Source organism: Hylobates moloch, unplaced genomic scaffold, assembly GCF_009828535.3.
Source record: "Hylobates moloch isolate HMO894 unplaced genomic scaffold, HMol_V3 SCAFFOLD_12, whole genome shotgun sequence".
In the NCBI taxonomy this organism is placed as follows: Eukaryota; Metazoa; Chordata; class Mammalia; order Primates; family Hylobatidae; genus Hylobates; species Hylobates moloch.
In genome coordinates, this window is record NW_026652287.1 from 6,532,504 (window position 1) to 6,549,402 (window position 16,899).

Sequence of the window (16,899 nt, forward strand, 5' to 3'; positions counted from 1 at the left end):
CTTTAAGACCATTCATAAGACCAAGGCCCTTTTCCCCCATCTACTCCTCCCCTCTTCATATTGATTATGTGAAGGATGGGCATAGACTGGTCTAATCCTAGTCCATCAGAAGTGGCTTCTGCCCCCATGGGAGTGTACAGCAAATCAGTACAGATGCACTGGGTTCTACAAAACATGGGCATTATGGGGGTGTGTTATGGAGGCACATTGCTTACTGTAGATGATGAAGAAAAGGTTCCTGAGAAGATGCCTGGGAGATGAGTAGGACATAGGTACTGATGTGGGCAAGGGTGGGAAGACAGAAGTAAAATACAGAGGAAGTTTGATTATACAAAGATAGATGGGTACTGTATGAACAGAGATGTTTGAAGGAGGGGCTGCAGGATGAAGGGCTGGTGACGATGCCAGGAGCAGGTGACATGGAGATTGTGAACGGCACTGGAAAGAGTCTTCATCACTTAAAGTGCAATTAGCATATGCAAAAATAGACCTGAATGATCATTTTCAACCAGATGGAGGAAGGTGTCATTGATGGGATTCTAACTACCATTATTTGGAGGTCAAAAATTATGAATACATATAGTCTGATATAGCCTCTGCTTCTCCTCTGTAGTAATCATTTGCTCACTAACTCATAAGGAGGTTGTTCCAATTTGAAAAGAAGGCTCTGCACTGTGTAGATCTGTAAGTTTGACTTGAGTGCCAGTCCAGCAGCTGGGGGTCATGGAGAACCCACCTAATTACATGCTGTCTCATGTGTAACACTCTGAATGGCATGGACTATATAGATATGTAATTGTTTTATATAAATACAATTCTTATATATATACATACATATATATGAACATATACGTATAATTGATTAATATGAATATTGATGAAATTAATATATATAATTGTTATATTACTTGAACTCACAATTATTCTTCTATAAATGTATTCTACAGCAATATTTGGACAAATATGTAAAAAAAAAGCATGTTAAATGGAACACCATTGAGAGTAAGAAAAATGGGCTCACCAAAAATGTACATCATCGGGGTGAGTTAAATTAAATGGGATGCATTGCAGTCTTTAAAATAATGTAGTAGGTTTAGGTGAACCCATATGCAAAGATGCACAAGAAATATTACGTGAAAAAAGCAAGTTATAGATAAGTGTATTTGACCACATACAGACACCTGCAAGTGTTCACACACAACTCTAAAAAGATAAATTCCAAATTGTAAATACTTCGGGATGACGGGGTGGGAAAATAAAACCATTAGAGACATTTTTAAATTATAAATTTATATATTATGGTACTATTTTAATAAGCAAACAGCAGATGTTGTAACCATTTTTAAACTGTAAAAATGTAAAGAAATAACTTGCATCTGGAAAAGAAATGCACACTGAAGCATTTATACAGGCTTAGTTCAAAAATGCTGTACTTTTTTTTTTTTTTTGAGATGGAGTCTCGCTCTGTCCACCAGGCTGGAGTACAGTGGCGTGATCTCCACTCACTGCAACGTCTGCCTTTCAGGTTCAAGTGATTCTCATGCCTCAGCTTCCCAAGTAGCTGGGATTACAGGCATGTGCCACCACACCTGGCTAGTTTCTGTAATTTAGTAGAGACAAGGTTTCCTTCTGTTGGCCATGTTGGTCTCCAACTCCTGACCTCAAGTGATCTACCCGCCTTGGCCTTCCAAAGTGCTGGGATTACAGGTGTGAGCCACCATGTCCAGCCCCAAAATACTTAGTTTTGAAATAAATCTTGTTAATCACATGAAACCCTAGCACAATGTCCACAAGACATGCAGCATGAGGCTGAAAGTCCTGGGAAAGGAGAATGCACGCTAACCCAGTCCATGGGGCCAACCTGGGGACTTACAGTGCAAAGGTCAGAGCCCCAGGTGCTCCCTGACTGTTCCCTGGAGTCCTCTGCATAGCATAAGCAGAAGACTGGCTGCCTCTGCTGGTTTCCCAGGCTCTCAGCTGCTGAAGGAGCCCTGAGGAATCTTCTGGAAACAACTTTCCTCAGACAGAATGAAGAGGACACAGGTGTGCAAGGTGATGGCACTGTAAGCCTTGTACTGCCTCTCTTCCACCATCATGTGCCAACTGAGCATCTGCAGGTGACCTCTTTAACTTTTCTGGACTTGTCTCTCTGCCCTGAAAAGTGGAAACAATCATTCTTGCTCTGCTCACCATGCAGGCTATTGTCAGGATTGTTTGTGTTAATAATCTAAAAAAGATCTTGTAAACCCTGATGGGCTGCCTGTGCGTAGGAAAAGAACCACTTCCCTCACATAGGGATGATTTTCATCTGATTTCAACCGTAAGGGAAAATAGTCAAGCTTTCAAAGGCTACGGGTAAGATGATCGAGCTTTCTTTGTTTAATAAAAAGAATGGGCCAGGCACAGTGGCTCATGCCTGTAATCCCAGCACATTGGGAGGCTGAGGCGGGGAGATCACTTGAGGTCAGTAGTTCAAGACCAGCCTGGCCAACATGGTGAAACTCTGTCTCTACTAAAAAATGCAAAAATTAGCTGGGCATCTTAGCAGGCAACTATAATCCCAGCTACTTGGGGGACTGAGGCAGGAGAATCACTTGAATCCAGGAGATGGAGGCTACAGTGAGCTGAGATCACATCACTGCACTCCAGGCTGGGCGACAGGGCGACACCCCATTTCAAAAATAAATAAATTAAATAAAGGATTTTTGAGAAGCTGAGGCCAAAGGATCCTTTGGGCCTTGGAGTTTGAGACCACCCCAGGCAACATAGGGAGACCTTGCCTCTGCAAAAAAATAAAATAAAATAAAAAATTAGCCAGGCATAGTGTCATGCACCTGTGGTCCTAGCTACTCAGGAGGCTGAGGTGGGAGGATCACTTGAGCCCAGGTCAAGACTGCAGTAAGCTATGATCGCCCTACTACGCTCCTGCTTATGCAACATAGGACACACTGTCTCTAAAAAATAAAAATAAATAAAACTTTAAAAGTCTGGCATTTTGATTTTGCAAAACAAGGTCATGAGCCTTCTCACCCATGGGACTGTTAGCACTCTGCTTCAGAATTAGCTCAATGATCTCTCACAAGATACAAACACAAGGAGACAATCACAGAGGCATGCATTTATCATTCAAAAAGATAAGAGAGGCTTTAATTTTTCTTTCTTCCATTTCATAAATACATACGAAATTCCTTCCAGACTTCATTGACACTGTTGAGCCACATTCGCATCCATGTCCATGCGTAATGCTTACTCATTGCTGAACTGCGTGTCCTCTCACACTGGTATGGAGGACGGTTTTGTTGGCTTACCTCTTTAATTTCCCCAGCACAAGTCAATCTCAGACTGAATGCATGACCTGCAGATTTTACACTTTTAGTTTCTTAAGTGTGTTTTAGTGGATTGATTTAACTTTGGCAGAAATTTTATTTAAATGTATTTGTTTGAAGTAAATATTTAAATATTAACATTTACTAGGGAAGGAAGAGGCTTATTTATATCTGGTTGATTTCCTGGGAGAAGCTTTGGTTTTTTTCTCTCTCTAGGTTTATTAATCATTTTTCAGTACACCATCTTCTGTCCCGGACAGGCCACACTGAAGTCAACCAAGCCCCAGGCCAGACCAAGAACAGAACAACTTTGTATGTGGTCCTGGGGAGGGGATGAAGTTAGTAAAGGAAACATTCTGACATCCAAAAAGTCAAGGTCTATTTGCAGACACAAACATGCCATGTATCAGGATAAAATGACCAAATATTAAACAAGGTGTGAATTTTCTCACTCTTCCTCCAACCCTAGAAGCTAGGACATTCCCGTCATATTACCCAAGGTAGGACCAAAACCAAGCCAAAAAGAAAAGTAAGTAAATCCATTCTGAGCTTTGGGCTTTCACAATAGAATACTGAAACCCAAGACAGTGACTGCTCTTAAGGGGATTTGTATCCTTTGAACCTACTTGGTGTTTTAGTGGATTGATTTAACTTTAACTTTAAAATTTGACCTAAACAATAGACAGAGAACATATATGATCTGGCTGGGTGCAGCGGCTCATGTCTGCAATCCCAGCACTTTGGCACTTTGGGAGGCCAAGAGTGGCTGATCGTTTGAGCCCAGGAGTTCAAGACCGGCCTGGGAAACATGGCAAAATCCCTTCTTTACAAAAAAATACAAAAATTAGCTGGATCAGGTGGCACACACCAGGAAACAGAGGTAGGAAGATTGCCTGAGCCCGGAAGGTCCAGCCTGCGGTGAACCAAGATCATACCACTGGGCTCCAGCCTGGGCAACACAGTGAGACCCTGTCTCAAAAAATAAAAAATAATACATATATATACATATATATACACACATATGTACATACACACACACACACACACACACACACATATATATATAATCTAACAGAATGGACTCTTCTAGTTTTCCTGTAACAAACACTCCCATGTACTTGAGGGTTGAATGTGTCTGGAGGGAAAGCAAGGGAAGGTACATCATTCCCACCCACTGGTCTTGGTCCTAAGTGGTGATAAGGGGGTCATAGGTCTTCCAGATGGTTTGGGAGATCTGGAATAGAAGAGACTTGGATCGCTTTTCTTATCTGGTTGCCATTGAGTTCCTCATGCCACCTTGGTTTAGGAGAGTAGACTAAAGATGGCCTCATGTGAATTCAAGGCACAGAGGCCTGAAAGGACCACGCAGTCCAGTGTTACCCAAGTGAGTAGAGAAGCCAAACAGTCTTCTGAGCCACCAGCACTGGAGGACAAGGATGGGCCTCATGACTGGGTTCAGGGTGCACCATTATGGATATGTGGCAAATCTCATATTGGGGGACCAGCTGGGAATGCAAACTTATCAGGGAAGGTTAAAGAGGAAAAGAAGTCAGACAGGAAAACCATCTCTGTGGACACCAGCATCAGACAGAGAAGAGCTGAGAACTTATTTATGCACCCGCGACAGTCCTGTGTGAGCCTCCTGGTGCTTAGACTCAACTCCATGAAAAAGAGGAGGATGGAATTACAAATTAATTGAGTGTAATGCATATTTCTCTAAATAAGTTAGAATTGGTGAGCTGATGCTTTGTGCCATCTGACTAAACAGCGCTAGAAATAAATGTTAAGTTGATTAGGTAGACTGAGACTGTGTATCTAATACACACAGAAAGAATGAGAGATGGAAATGGAGACAGATACGGAGAGAGAGAGAGGAAAGAAAAAAGAGAGAGAGAGAGAGTGAGCATGTGCATGATCTATCCTGGCACGCAGACACGACAGCGGTTAGTACTTGGCTTGTACACAGTAGGCACTACTCCATAAATGATTGTTGAACAAATTAAGTAAAAAGGGAATCCGAAGTAAGGAGGTGAAGATGGAAATGGATGGCGCAGCGTGAGATGTAGGGGGAGGTTGTTCACTCTTTTTTAAAAAAAGTTTCGATACAATTTTTCCTGCAGTGTACCTAAGTTTAAAATAAGATTGAAATGTGTTCTCTGGTGTCCTCAAAACTCCACTGCCCCACTTGCAATGGGAAAGACTGGGTACCCTAGTCAGACACACTGCGAGGGGATGGTTCACAGGGTGTCCTGCTCCTCCCAGTTTGCCTGGGTCTTTTTCAGCTCTAGCACCGAAAGCCCCACGTCTTAGGAGAGGCCCAGTTCCAGGCTCATTGGAAAGGTTGGTCATTCTGATTCAAATTCCGCATATCCAGTCACGGAGGGATAATGTTCCCAGCTCACAACTGTCCGCTTTCAGGATTTGAAAACCAAGAAAACAGAATTTGAAGTATTCAAAGGAAGAAGCACGGCCTGTTGTATCTGCACAGTAATAGTCAACGTTCGAACAAGAGTGTTATTGAAAATTACATTAGCTCATTATGGTTGGGGTCATTGAGAAAGATGTGGTCTCACCAGTCTTCAAATCAAGAGACACATTGGGGAACTAAATGCCACAATCTCTTTATTGCATCCCTACCTGAATTCAAAGCTCCCCTCAACCTGGGCCACATCAAGATGAGATCTTATCAGGAGAGAGGAGACTATTTGGCCATGTTAATTTATCACGGTGGAGATCTGGTGCATAATTTAACACTCATCTCATTAATTTTATAGGCACTCTTTACAGCTCTTACAACAGTTAGAAATGTTCGATGGAAAAGGGAGATCTCCTCACCTCCTAGGCACTCTGTGAGAAAAGGTTTTGGGAAACCTTTTGTCACTTGTTTCTCCTCCCTGACCTCTGTTTCCAGACTACTGCAAAGCACAGTGTACCCCCAAGTTTTCTGGATGACGTGGAGGTGCAGTTCACAGCATCAAGTCATGCAGAGGGGAGGGGAGTTAACTTGATAGGTGTCTGAGATGGGCTGATGAAATGCAGCATGGAAAATTAGCCCAGTAAAACAGCTATAAAATTTGAATCACAGCATCATAAAAATGCTAACAGACCAAGAAAAATAAATATCACAGGCAGCCAAGAACAAGGCAAGTCACCCTATGCACAAACCTGGAAATACAGACTACCTTTAATTACTTCTTTTTAACATTGTTAATCAAGCCATCTCTGAAACAATAGTCAATGTATTGAAAAGATGACTCTATCATAGAAAGTGGAGACAAATTTTAACCCTGATGACTTTCTATTTCTTTGCATTAAAAAACCAGCAAAGATGGAGAAACATTAAGGATAATCTATAATCACTGTTTTCCCAAGTAGAAATAAATTCTTGTTATCTGCAGCAGTTATTTTCTTTTTTCTTTTTCAAATTTTTTAGTTGACAAAAACTGTATATATTGATGATATACAACCTTGTATTTTGAAATATGCATACCATGCTTTGTAGAAATAAATCAAGCTAATTAATGTATGCATTGCTCCATACTTATTTTTTGTGGTGAAAACACTTAAAATCTACTTTCTTAGCAATTTTCAAGAATACCATACATTGTTGTGAACTACAGTCACTATGTTATACAATAGTTCTCCTAAACTTTTTCCTTTTATCTATCAAATAATTTGTATTCGTTGACCAATTTTTCCCCAACCCACCCCCCATCCCACAGTAATTATGTTCTATAGAGTCACCTCGGACACGGAATTATCAAGTTCTGAACATTTTCTAGCAGAAATAGAGATAAATTTCTTCAAGCCTCTTGTCACAACATTCTTATCCATCAATGAATACATAACCTTGTCTTATGTGTGTTTCTGTTTAAAGACACCTTATTCAATATATAGCACCAACTCATTAACATTGAACTCATGACCAGCCCTGCTGTCTGTCACTCATACCTGAATGAAGCATCTTTGCATTTTCTCCATCAGGTACCTCACATTGCCTTTTTGTGGTAGACAAGACTTCAACACTATGCTTGCAGTCCATGTTAAATAGCAAAATCATCCGTGAAAGAAACACAAAAATGCGAACAGTCTGGCACTAAATAGACACAAAAAGGACACTTGTTTATGGTATGAGAGCTGAAACAAGAAAGCAGAGTGTCACCTTGTTCCATCTAAGGTGAAAACTTAAAATTTTTTTTTCTGCTCCGTGTATGTTCAAAAATGAGCATAAAAGCACCAGGAACATTGATTTTGGAATTACAAGTGCATTTTAGCAAGTACATTTGAAAACACAGTATCTGTAAATAAGGAGGACAGAGAGTGACTTTGTTTGCAACTCCCAATAATTTAAACAATAATTAACTAATGCATTTTTCTGTGTCACTTTGAGTCTCTGGTTGCAATAAATAGGAAGTGATTGTGACTTTCTTAGAAAAGCAACATAATGGAAGGATATGGGAAAACTCAGAAAGTCAAGGCAGAATGTAAAGAAAGAGAAAAGATATGAAAGGAGAATCTCCTGGGATTAGGTTGCATTTATTTCTGCATTCCTACATATCTACAGAATTGGTATGTGCTAGGCACTGTTGGTGTTTGAGGTACAAAAGTGAACAAACCAGGTCTCTGTCCATGTGAAATTTACAGCTTATTAGAGAAGACAATAAAATGTCAACATATGTTAGAAGTGATATGTGCTATAGAAACCAAAAGCCATGTCAGTGGGCATCTGGTCTGCCAAGGATGCGAGTAGGCAGGTGGCAATTTTAAGTCCTATTTCTGCTTCTTTGCAAGTCATGCGAACTCAGCCAATTTTCTTCACTTCACTGCATCTTATATTGTTTCATCTGTGGCTTGGGTATAATAAAAACACCTAGCTCATAGGGTCGTTTGTAGGATTTTTAGGATTATTGCAGGTGAAGTACTTGGCACAGTGCCTACCACACAGTAGGTATGTTTTCTGTTTCATGCTTATGATAATATGCTATTACAATAATGATACAAATGCTGCATAGCCCCTCTGAATCACCACCAGTGCTGGGCCTGTTGAAGACTTGAACTTTCCTAACATATTTGTCAATGGAGAGATTGTCTTTGTCTTAAAGAATATGCTTTCCACAATTGTAGAATAAAGAAAAGGCAGTAACAGAAAACCCAGCCTTGAAAGATTCTTGGTGTATCAATTTAATTTTTTCAAATATTTTTATATTCTTTTCTTTCTCATCTTAAGAGAACAAAATGGGTGTGTTCTACTATGCAGCATTTATAACTTTCTTGATATAGAGAATGACTTATGACTAAACCCGGTAAGGAACAGAGCTTTCTCTTTGTGGTTTTCAACAACGTAACCCAGATAGAAACAAAGCTGCAGATATTTATGCCTCTCCTTTGTCTCTTTGAAAGTTTAAAATCATCCCCTAATTAAACCAGAAGACATTGTGCATGATTTTTTTTAAGGCTGTAACAGCAGAGACAGGCTAGCTAGCTATTCAGTTATCTGGTGAATAGCTATTTACCAAACCTCTTTCCTTTTCTTCTCGAGCTCACAGTTATACTCTATTTACAGCCTCCCTTGCAGAGGGTCTAGGACCTAGCTGAGAAAGGTGAGTAGAAGCCATATCACCACCTCCCAGCCTGACCTATAAAACATCCCATGGGTAGTCCTGCACGCTTCGTTGCTGCAAATCAGAAGATGCTTGTTACAGATGGAAAAGTCACAGGATGGAAAGAGCTTAGGTTCTTGAATTAGTTCTTGGTGGATCTACTCATCCATCAACAAAAACGACAAGATTGGACTTTCAATTAGTGAAAAATAAACTTCTATGGGGCTCTAACCATTACGTATCTTGAGGTTCATTTACTACAGCATAGAACTTTTCCCTAAATGAGAGAATGGAAACCCCTAAGAATTGACTTTAGTGACAGACCTTGATTCCTTCAGGTAGTATAAACGTCTCAGATCTTTACTTATTGATTTCAAAGAAACAAGGACATAGCTGCTCCCATATACCCATAAATATTGCAGGAGTTGAAAACATTTCTGGGATTGCAACTTAGTCACATTGACAGTAGAGAAAATGGCTGTGCAATTGATTTGGCTGTACTGTGTCCTGGGATGGTCCCTTCCACTTCTATTGAATTTATGGTCTCTGTTGGACACACAGTATATCCAACGAAAACTGATCTTGTATCTATAATTATGCCATTGTTTTCAGTAAACATCTGGGAAATGTAATGGCTTGATAATCTTCAGTGAAAACGTGTCCTTCCCTTCCATTCTCTAAAACTTCCCTGAATCCGTGAATTCACTTGTTTATCCCTGACCACTGTGAATTTGGGGGAAGAATGTGCAAAATCAATTCAAAAATCATATAGGGAAGTCAGGATGCTGCTATTAGGAGAGAGAACCCTGCATATGCTTCAGGCCTGGGAGAGCTGCCCCAGCCTCACCTGCAGTTGTGAACCACGATCACATCTCCTGCTCCCAGCTCTCCAAATTTCCAGAGACACTCTACAAGCCAGACTCCTTTGCCATGACACTGCTCAAGACATGCTTCGTTTATTTCAATTTCTGATTTGCACTGAGGAGAGAAAAGCAATCTATCATCTCTTAGGGGAAGAAAGCCATTTGGAAGAACCTATTTTGTACATTCATAACAGCATTGCTGGTTCTCGATGAATATCAAATAACAGCAGCAAAAAAAAAGAAATAGGAAGGGTGGAGAGAGGAAGATGGGAGGAAGAGAAGGAGGAAGAGAAGGAAGGAAAGAACAAGGGAGGGAGCAAGGGAGGGAGAGAGAATCCTATCAAAGAATCCTCAGAGTTGCCCATAAGCCCAGACACCCGAGTAGTCAACAGGCAAATTTGTTTACTTCTTTTCATAGATGGAAAAACAAGCCATGGAAGTAACTTTTCGCATAAAAGTGAATTTAAGGCACCTGAGACTTTAATGCGTGGGCAGATAATAAAAATCCTGTTGAAATGTTTTCATGTATCTGTGCCTAAAATTACATTCTGAGATGTTATCTTTTAATTCAGGTTCTCCTTGTAGCTTCCCTTTTTCCACCCCCTCCCTGCCCAACAGAGTCACATCCCTGTTCATTGCATCATGGAAGGTACGAGGAAGAGTGGAAAACAGAAATACCTTATCATTTTTTGGCACTTAATTTATAAAGGGCTGGTTCTTAGGAGACAATGATAGCTACCACGTACACAGTTAGCATGTGCTGGGTGTTATTCCAAGTTCTTTGTTCTTAATTCATTTAACTCTTACAGCAGTTCCACATCATGCCTATGCTACAGAATGGGAAAATGAGGCACAGAGAGGTTAACGAAGTTGCCCAGGTATGTACAGGTAATAAGGGGCAGAGGCAGGGTTTGAACAAAGAAGTCTGGCTCCGAAGTCCAGGCTCTGTGTCACCTCACTGTGGGGTTTTACAACACTACGATGCCTCACTATGCTAACATGCTTTTCTCAAAACCTAAGTAGGGTTTTCGAGGAGATAAATGGCATATGGTTGTAAAGCTTTGGTAAGACCTTTTGCTTACCAATAGTAAGAGAGAAAGACTTGCACACTCAAAAACAGTGCCCTCCTCCAGGTGCCTGGGGGAGGAATGGACATAGGAACAAAGAGGACCTCCAACCTGATCTTGGCAGAGGTCCCCAGTCCTGGAAAGCAGCAGATTTTCCATAAAACGAACGAGCTGCAGAACCCTTCATTGGCTTAGATCTATCTCTCAGTCCTCAGGAAGAAGTGCTGGCCATGTGTTCACACTGTGACATGCAAAAGATGCTTTAATTACAGTCCATCAAGACCTTTGTTCAATGTGGTTGATGAAAAGTCATTGTGGTTTTTGTCATTATGTTCAATGGCAACAATCTTAATGACTTTTTTGTTTTGTTTTGAGACGGAGTCTCGCTCTGTCACCCAGGCTCAAGTGCAGTGGCACGATCTCAGCTCACTGCAAGCTCCGCCTCCCAGGTTCACGCCATTCTCCTGAGTAGCTGGGACTACAGGTGCCCCCCATCACGCCCGGCTAATTTTTTGTATTTTTAGCATAGACGGGGTTTCACCGTGTTAGCCAGGATGGTCTTGATTTCCTGACCTCGTGATCTGCCCGCCTCAGCCTCCCAAAGTGCTGCGATTACAGGCGTGAGCCACCACGCCTGGCCAGTGACTTTTGCACAAATCTAATAATCTCTCCTCTATCACGCATCCCCACATTGCATGATGGTCCAGTGGCTGCAGACATGCTTGCCATGTGGCTAAGGGTTCTTTGAGTTGTGTGTGCATTTGTCTGGGTTTAGTGGGATGTGTTTGTACGGCCAAACTCAATTCTTAGTGTGGTTATGGTAGCTGTCTTACTGTAGGAAGAACTTCCAGGAGTAATCCTTCCCCACTGGGTCAACCCACTCAAAGGTGCTGGGTCAGGGTTTATTTCCTAATATGAGCTTGTTCTAGAAGTGAGCCTGATGTGGACAGTGCAGAAGAAACAAGTTTTGAAATGAATGGAGGGAGAAACTTGTCTATAATTATCCCTGCAATCATCAGAGGTATGAAACTATCAATTAAGGATTTGGTTTTGATCAATGCTTAGTCACAACAAGATTTCTGATGATTCAATATTATCTGCAACATGTTTGCGTTTCCCCACAATTCATATGTTGAAGCCTTAACCTCCACCCTCCCGCCGTGGCTGTATTTGGAGATGATGTTTCTAAGGAAGTAATTAGAATAAATGAGGTCATAGGGTGTGGCTTGATCATATAAATTGGTGAATTTATATTAAAAGGATTGGATGTCTTTTGGTAGTAACATATTTTGAGCTTGATTGTCATCAAAAGCATCTTGAAGCATCTCGAAGGCAATTCTTTAAAATTCCTTTTTAATTCTTCTGTGTTTATGTTTTTTTAAAAATCAAATATTCCCAGTTACATCAGTGTATATCTCAACTTCCTGGCAAGGCCACCTGATTATCAGTGGTATTGATGAGAAAGCACCCTCTTAACAGCACAGAGCCTTATTCCTTTGTGTAGTTCCTGGGTCTCTGAAAAGCCTCCTGCATGGGCATTAATTGCTATTCAGAGCTAACTCCTAGCGCCAGGAGATTTTTGTCTTTCTGAAGGTTTGCCTGTCAGTGTGACTGGATTTTCTGGCTATTAAACTGTGGTCCTTTCAGCATGCCAACCCTCTAAAGAGATTGTGCTAGCAACTCAAGAGATAAAGAGGTGACTTTCTGTAAGTGTAAGCAAACTCCAGCCTTACTCTTGGAAACAACTGACAATCCAATGTGCTACTTAATCAATCTGCAAACAGCTACTTCGTGGCCTCTGGGTGCTAGACACTACCAGAACATTAGCACTGTAGGAGTTCAGTCAGGTTGGTGGGAAAAATATTAGTTGTAATAGCCACAAACCCTCTTGGAAGGCCTGAGAGTTTGCATAACTTTGGTAATAGATCTGGCTGCAGGCAGCCTGGTCACTTTACCTTTAGTTAAATAAATTAGAGTAGTAACAAAGGAATATGGGGACGTTATCTATGTAGCTTGTTTACTCATGTGGTCCTAAGACTAACCTTTGATCTACTGTGGGTGCTTAATTGCTTTCTACTCTGGAAGTCCACAATGTCAATTACCCTCTAGTGGTGTTGACTCAAGCCTTTGTCAATTAATCTTTATTGAATAAATGCGAGTCTCCCTAGCAAGTCGAGGCCGCAGTCGCAACAGTTTACAGCACTCTGCTTGGAGTCTGTAAGCGGCTCAGACACTCAGCCAGACTGGCAAAACCAAATATCTTTGTGTCCGTGTAATTCATTCATCCGTCGTTGGGTCAGGGTCTGCGGGACAGACCCCGGCATAGCACCATGATGGGTAACATCCATCAGACGACGATTTTAAAAGTTAGGCTGTTGGGTTTGTTTTAAGGTGATGTGCTTTCTAATTTTGGAGTTGGAGAATTCAGAGAGGAGAGGGATTGAGGAGATAGGCTAGAGACTAAGCATATTTCCTGCTTTGTCATGGAGAAGAGGATTAATAAAACATGAATTGTGAACAATCAGAATAGAAATGATGTAATACTTAAACATTATGAGATTAGAGTCAATTGGGGTTTTCTTTTTATCCTTTTCATGTTTTGGCCAATTATTAAATATTACTTGCATGGTTAAAATAAGATGAAGGTAAAATAGTACCTGTATTACTCAGGATGCTTCAGCTCTAGAAGGATGAATACCCAACCAGCAGCAGCTTCACCCAGAAGGAGCATGAATTGCTTCCTTCGCAAGAATTGGGGAATCTGTGGTTCTGTGCCTTTGTTCAGGTTTCCATGATGTCATGTGAGGTTTAACCACTTTTCCTCTTTCTTCACTGTCATCCTCTCTGTTTTGGCTTTTTCTCCTCTTGGTTGTGATCTCATGGTGATAAGATGGCAGGAGCAGTGCCAAGCATTACATGTGTGTCCCAAGCAGGAAGGAAGAAGGTGACAAAGTAGCTTTCATCTTAGAGATTTCCCCAGCAGACACTCCCCCTTTCGCTGAAGAGAAGCCAAGAAAACCAGTGTCTGATAAAGGGGATCTCGATGGCCATGATTTTCATCTGTGGCCAATCACAATCTATGTACTGTGGGTGGGCTGTGGCCAATCAGAATCTATGTACTGTGGGTGGGCTGTGGCCAATCAGAATCTATGTACTGTGGGTGGGCTGTGGCCAGTCAGAATCTGTGTACTGTGGGTAGGCATGTTGCACTGCATTCACACCAGGATTCTATCAGCAAGAAAATCCCCACATGGGTGGACAAGCAAAAATGTCAGTCCCTACCTTCACCACCCTCCTTTCCACTCGTGTCGAGAGCCTGAAGATGACCTGATTCTCAGCTGGGGCTCTTCTATGAAGAGATGGCAGCCATAAGGAACAGAAAAGAAAACTTCTGATTCTGAATCTATCAACTTAGCCTCTGACACTGCACACAATGCTGCATCCTACAGCCCCCACTTTTTTTGGGTAGACAGCCATCAGAATCCAAAGTTTATATTATTCTGAAGATCTGTTTGTTGTAAACAACAAACATATACAAAAAAAGGCCCATATACAAGTAAAACAAACAAAAAAGGTTTGTTTATGCTTCTAAGATTCACTCTAAGGGGCTTTTTTGAATTCAAAATTGTTTTACTTGTATATAGCCCTGTAAATTTTCCAATAGAAAAGAGTCATGCTTCTGTGTAAGTGCTAAGAACACGCCCCTGGAGAAATTGGAGACAGCCATTCTCTGCTTGAGGAAATCTTATGGGGAAATATATTTCTTTCACACATCTGTGGGAAAAAGAGAAATAAGGAACAGGGGAATGGAAAGAGCCACTTCCAATCAATTAATCCACCAAAGCCACCTTTTGCAGATGGCCCCATGATTGGTGTCCTCCACCCTGCAGCCTTGGCTTGATGCTTAGGTCTTGCATGTATGTGAGCTGAGCAGTCTTCTCTTAAGATGCCTGAAGTCCCACTACTAACAAGATCTTTAAGTATTTCCCTTTCTAGTCTTCTGCTGTGAAAACAAAAACAGCTGTTGTAGGGCACAAGAAGGATGAATAACACAAGGAGACCCTAACGTTACATTGGTGATATGAGATTAAAGACACGGTTTTGTTTTTTTTGTTTTTGTCTGTGTGAGACGGAGTTTTGCTCATCACCCAGGCTGGAGTGCAGTGGTGCGATCTCAGCTCACTGCAACCTCCAACCTCCCAGGTTCAAGCAATTATCTTGCCTCAGCCTCCCGAGTAGCTGGGATTACAGGCATGAGCCACCATGCCTGGCTAATTTTTGTATTTTAGTAGAGACTGGGTTTCACCATGATGTTCAGGCTGGTCTTTAAGTCCTGACCTCAGGTGACCCACCACCTTGGCCTCCCAAAGTGCTGGGACTACAGGCATGAGCCACCGTGCCCAGCCTAAAAATGCTTTTAATCCTTGTGAAATAAATTGACAGAAGGAGCTTCCTGGACAAAGTGGAACAATCAGAGAGGTCACACCTTACGCTGCTGTGTGCTTCTAAAGACCGCACGAGCATGAAAATTAGGCATGGTCAAAATGGCTCAATAAATTCAACAGAGACAGTGTTTTCCTCCAAGGTCGCAGATCACCAGTCATTTGTTGTACCACAAGACCCAGGACCTGACACATATCTTCCCTTACCATCCCCTTTTTGAGAGATTACCAACACTCAATCAAGGTGAGGTTTTCTTGCTGCAGCAATTACAACATACTCAGCTCTACTTCATCAACATGTTTGTCTGATGGTATTTCTGAGGTAGCTGATAGTTGACACTAGGAAGCCTAAGATTGTAGACATAATTACACATTTAAGGTCTCCTAGTGTCATAACCATACTCTGCCCTTTGAGGAGAGTATATCAACCACTGGTATTTCAGCCATTGCTTTATAGCTTTGTATTGGTATTTTCCCATTTTGCCCACTTAAACTCCTTCAGCAGTGGTATCCATGCTCAGGTAAGAGGCAAATCTGTAATTCCTATGGATGGTGGGTAGGATGTCGCTGTTAGAATTTCATTGCCAGGAAGGAGAAGAAACACCAGTGAATAAAGAAAGTCTTTAGAGGACCTCAAATCATTTAACCCCTCAGAAAGCCATAATGTAAGACGTAAGAGATGGAATTTAATTGAGCTGATATCCTCAATGTCAGGTCAGCCTGCAGCATGCCTTCCCATGGGTGTTTATTGTCCCAATTTCCCACATAAAAAGGAGGGTGTTTCATCTGTGGAAATTACTTGAAGGGAGTTTGGCTCTCAGCCGTTCTCAGCCTGAAGAGGAGGTTCAAAGAGGTATTGGAATCCTTGTGAAAAGGTTAAGTTTTCTAGAAATAATGAGTGGTCAACAGATCCTACTACATAAGAAACAATCTTCTTACTGCTTCTGAGGAGTAGAAAAAGAGGACTAGAAGAGGCAACGCTTAATCTAAAAGATTACTAATAATGACATTTGGGGCATGTCAAGAGGTTGCCACTCAGATCCTAGCAGACCCAAGGCCCAAGCAGAAGACTGAGGCTGCCTGGGTGGAGGACGTCAATCATGAGAGGCAGGTGCAAAGGTGGCTTTCCAAAAATAACACAAGGAGCTAGGGAGTGTGCCAGACTCATTTATGGCCTCCAGATTCATGGCCAGAAGAGTAGGTAAAGAGGCAGCTGTGACCACTGGTTGATAGGCCTCCCAGCAGGCAAGATGGCTCTAGGTGGTTTGTGGTCCACACTGACTGGGGTCTCACTGACAGTAGCAGGTTGTAGGGTCACACCTCACTAAGTACGTTGTTTCACTTTCCTCCCCAACAAGAGCACTGCTCCCTGTGGGTTGCCTGAAGATTTAAGCTACTTAATATACGCTTAGTTGCCATAAAATACCATGAGGGCTGCGTCGCTTATTGGGTATGCTTACTCTCATTTTACAAGGATACGAATTGGCTTTTATTTTATTTTATTTTATTTTATTTTAGTGAGTCAGTTCCTGCCTTATGAGGCACAAGTGTGAATCCATCCCAACTCACAGAATAATAGCAAATCAATAGTGAACCTCCCC

At 41.6% G+C, this 16,899-nt stretch overlaps 1 long non-coding RNA gene across 1 annotated transcript in view; it reads right to left on the minus strand.

The window, feature by feature from the left end:
• Positions 1 to 9,884, minus strand: part of LOC131380867 (uncharacterized) — a 36,516-nt gene extending 26,632 nt beyond the window's left edge. The window contains exon 1 of the long non-coding RNA XR_009209111.1: positions 9,774 to 9,884. This is a non-coding gene — a long non-coding RNA (uncharacterized LOC131380867). The remainder of the gene's footprint in view (positions 1 to 9,773) is intronic.
• Between the last annotated feature and the right edge of the window lie 7,015 nt (positions 9,885 to 16,899).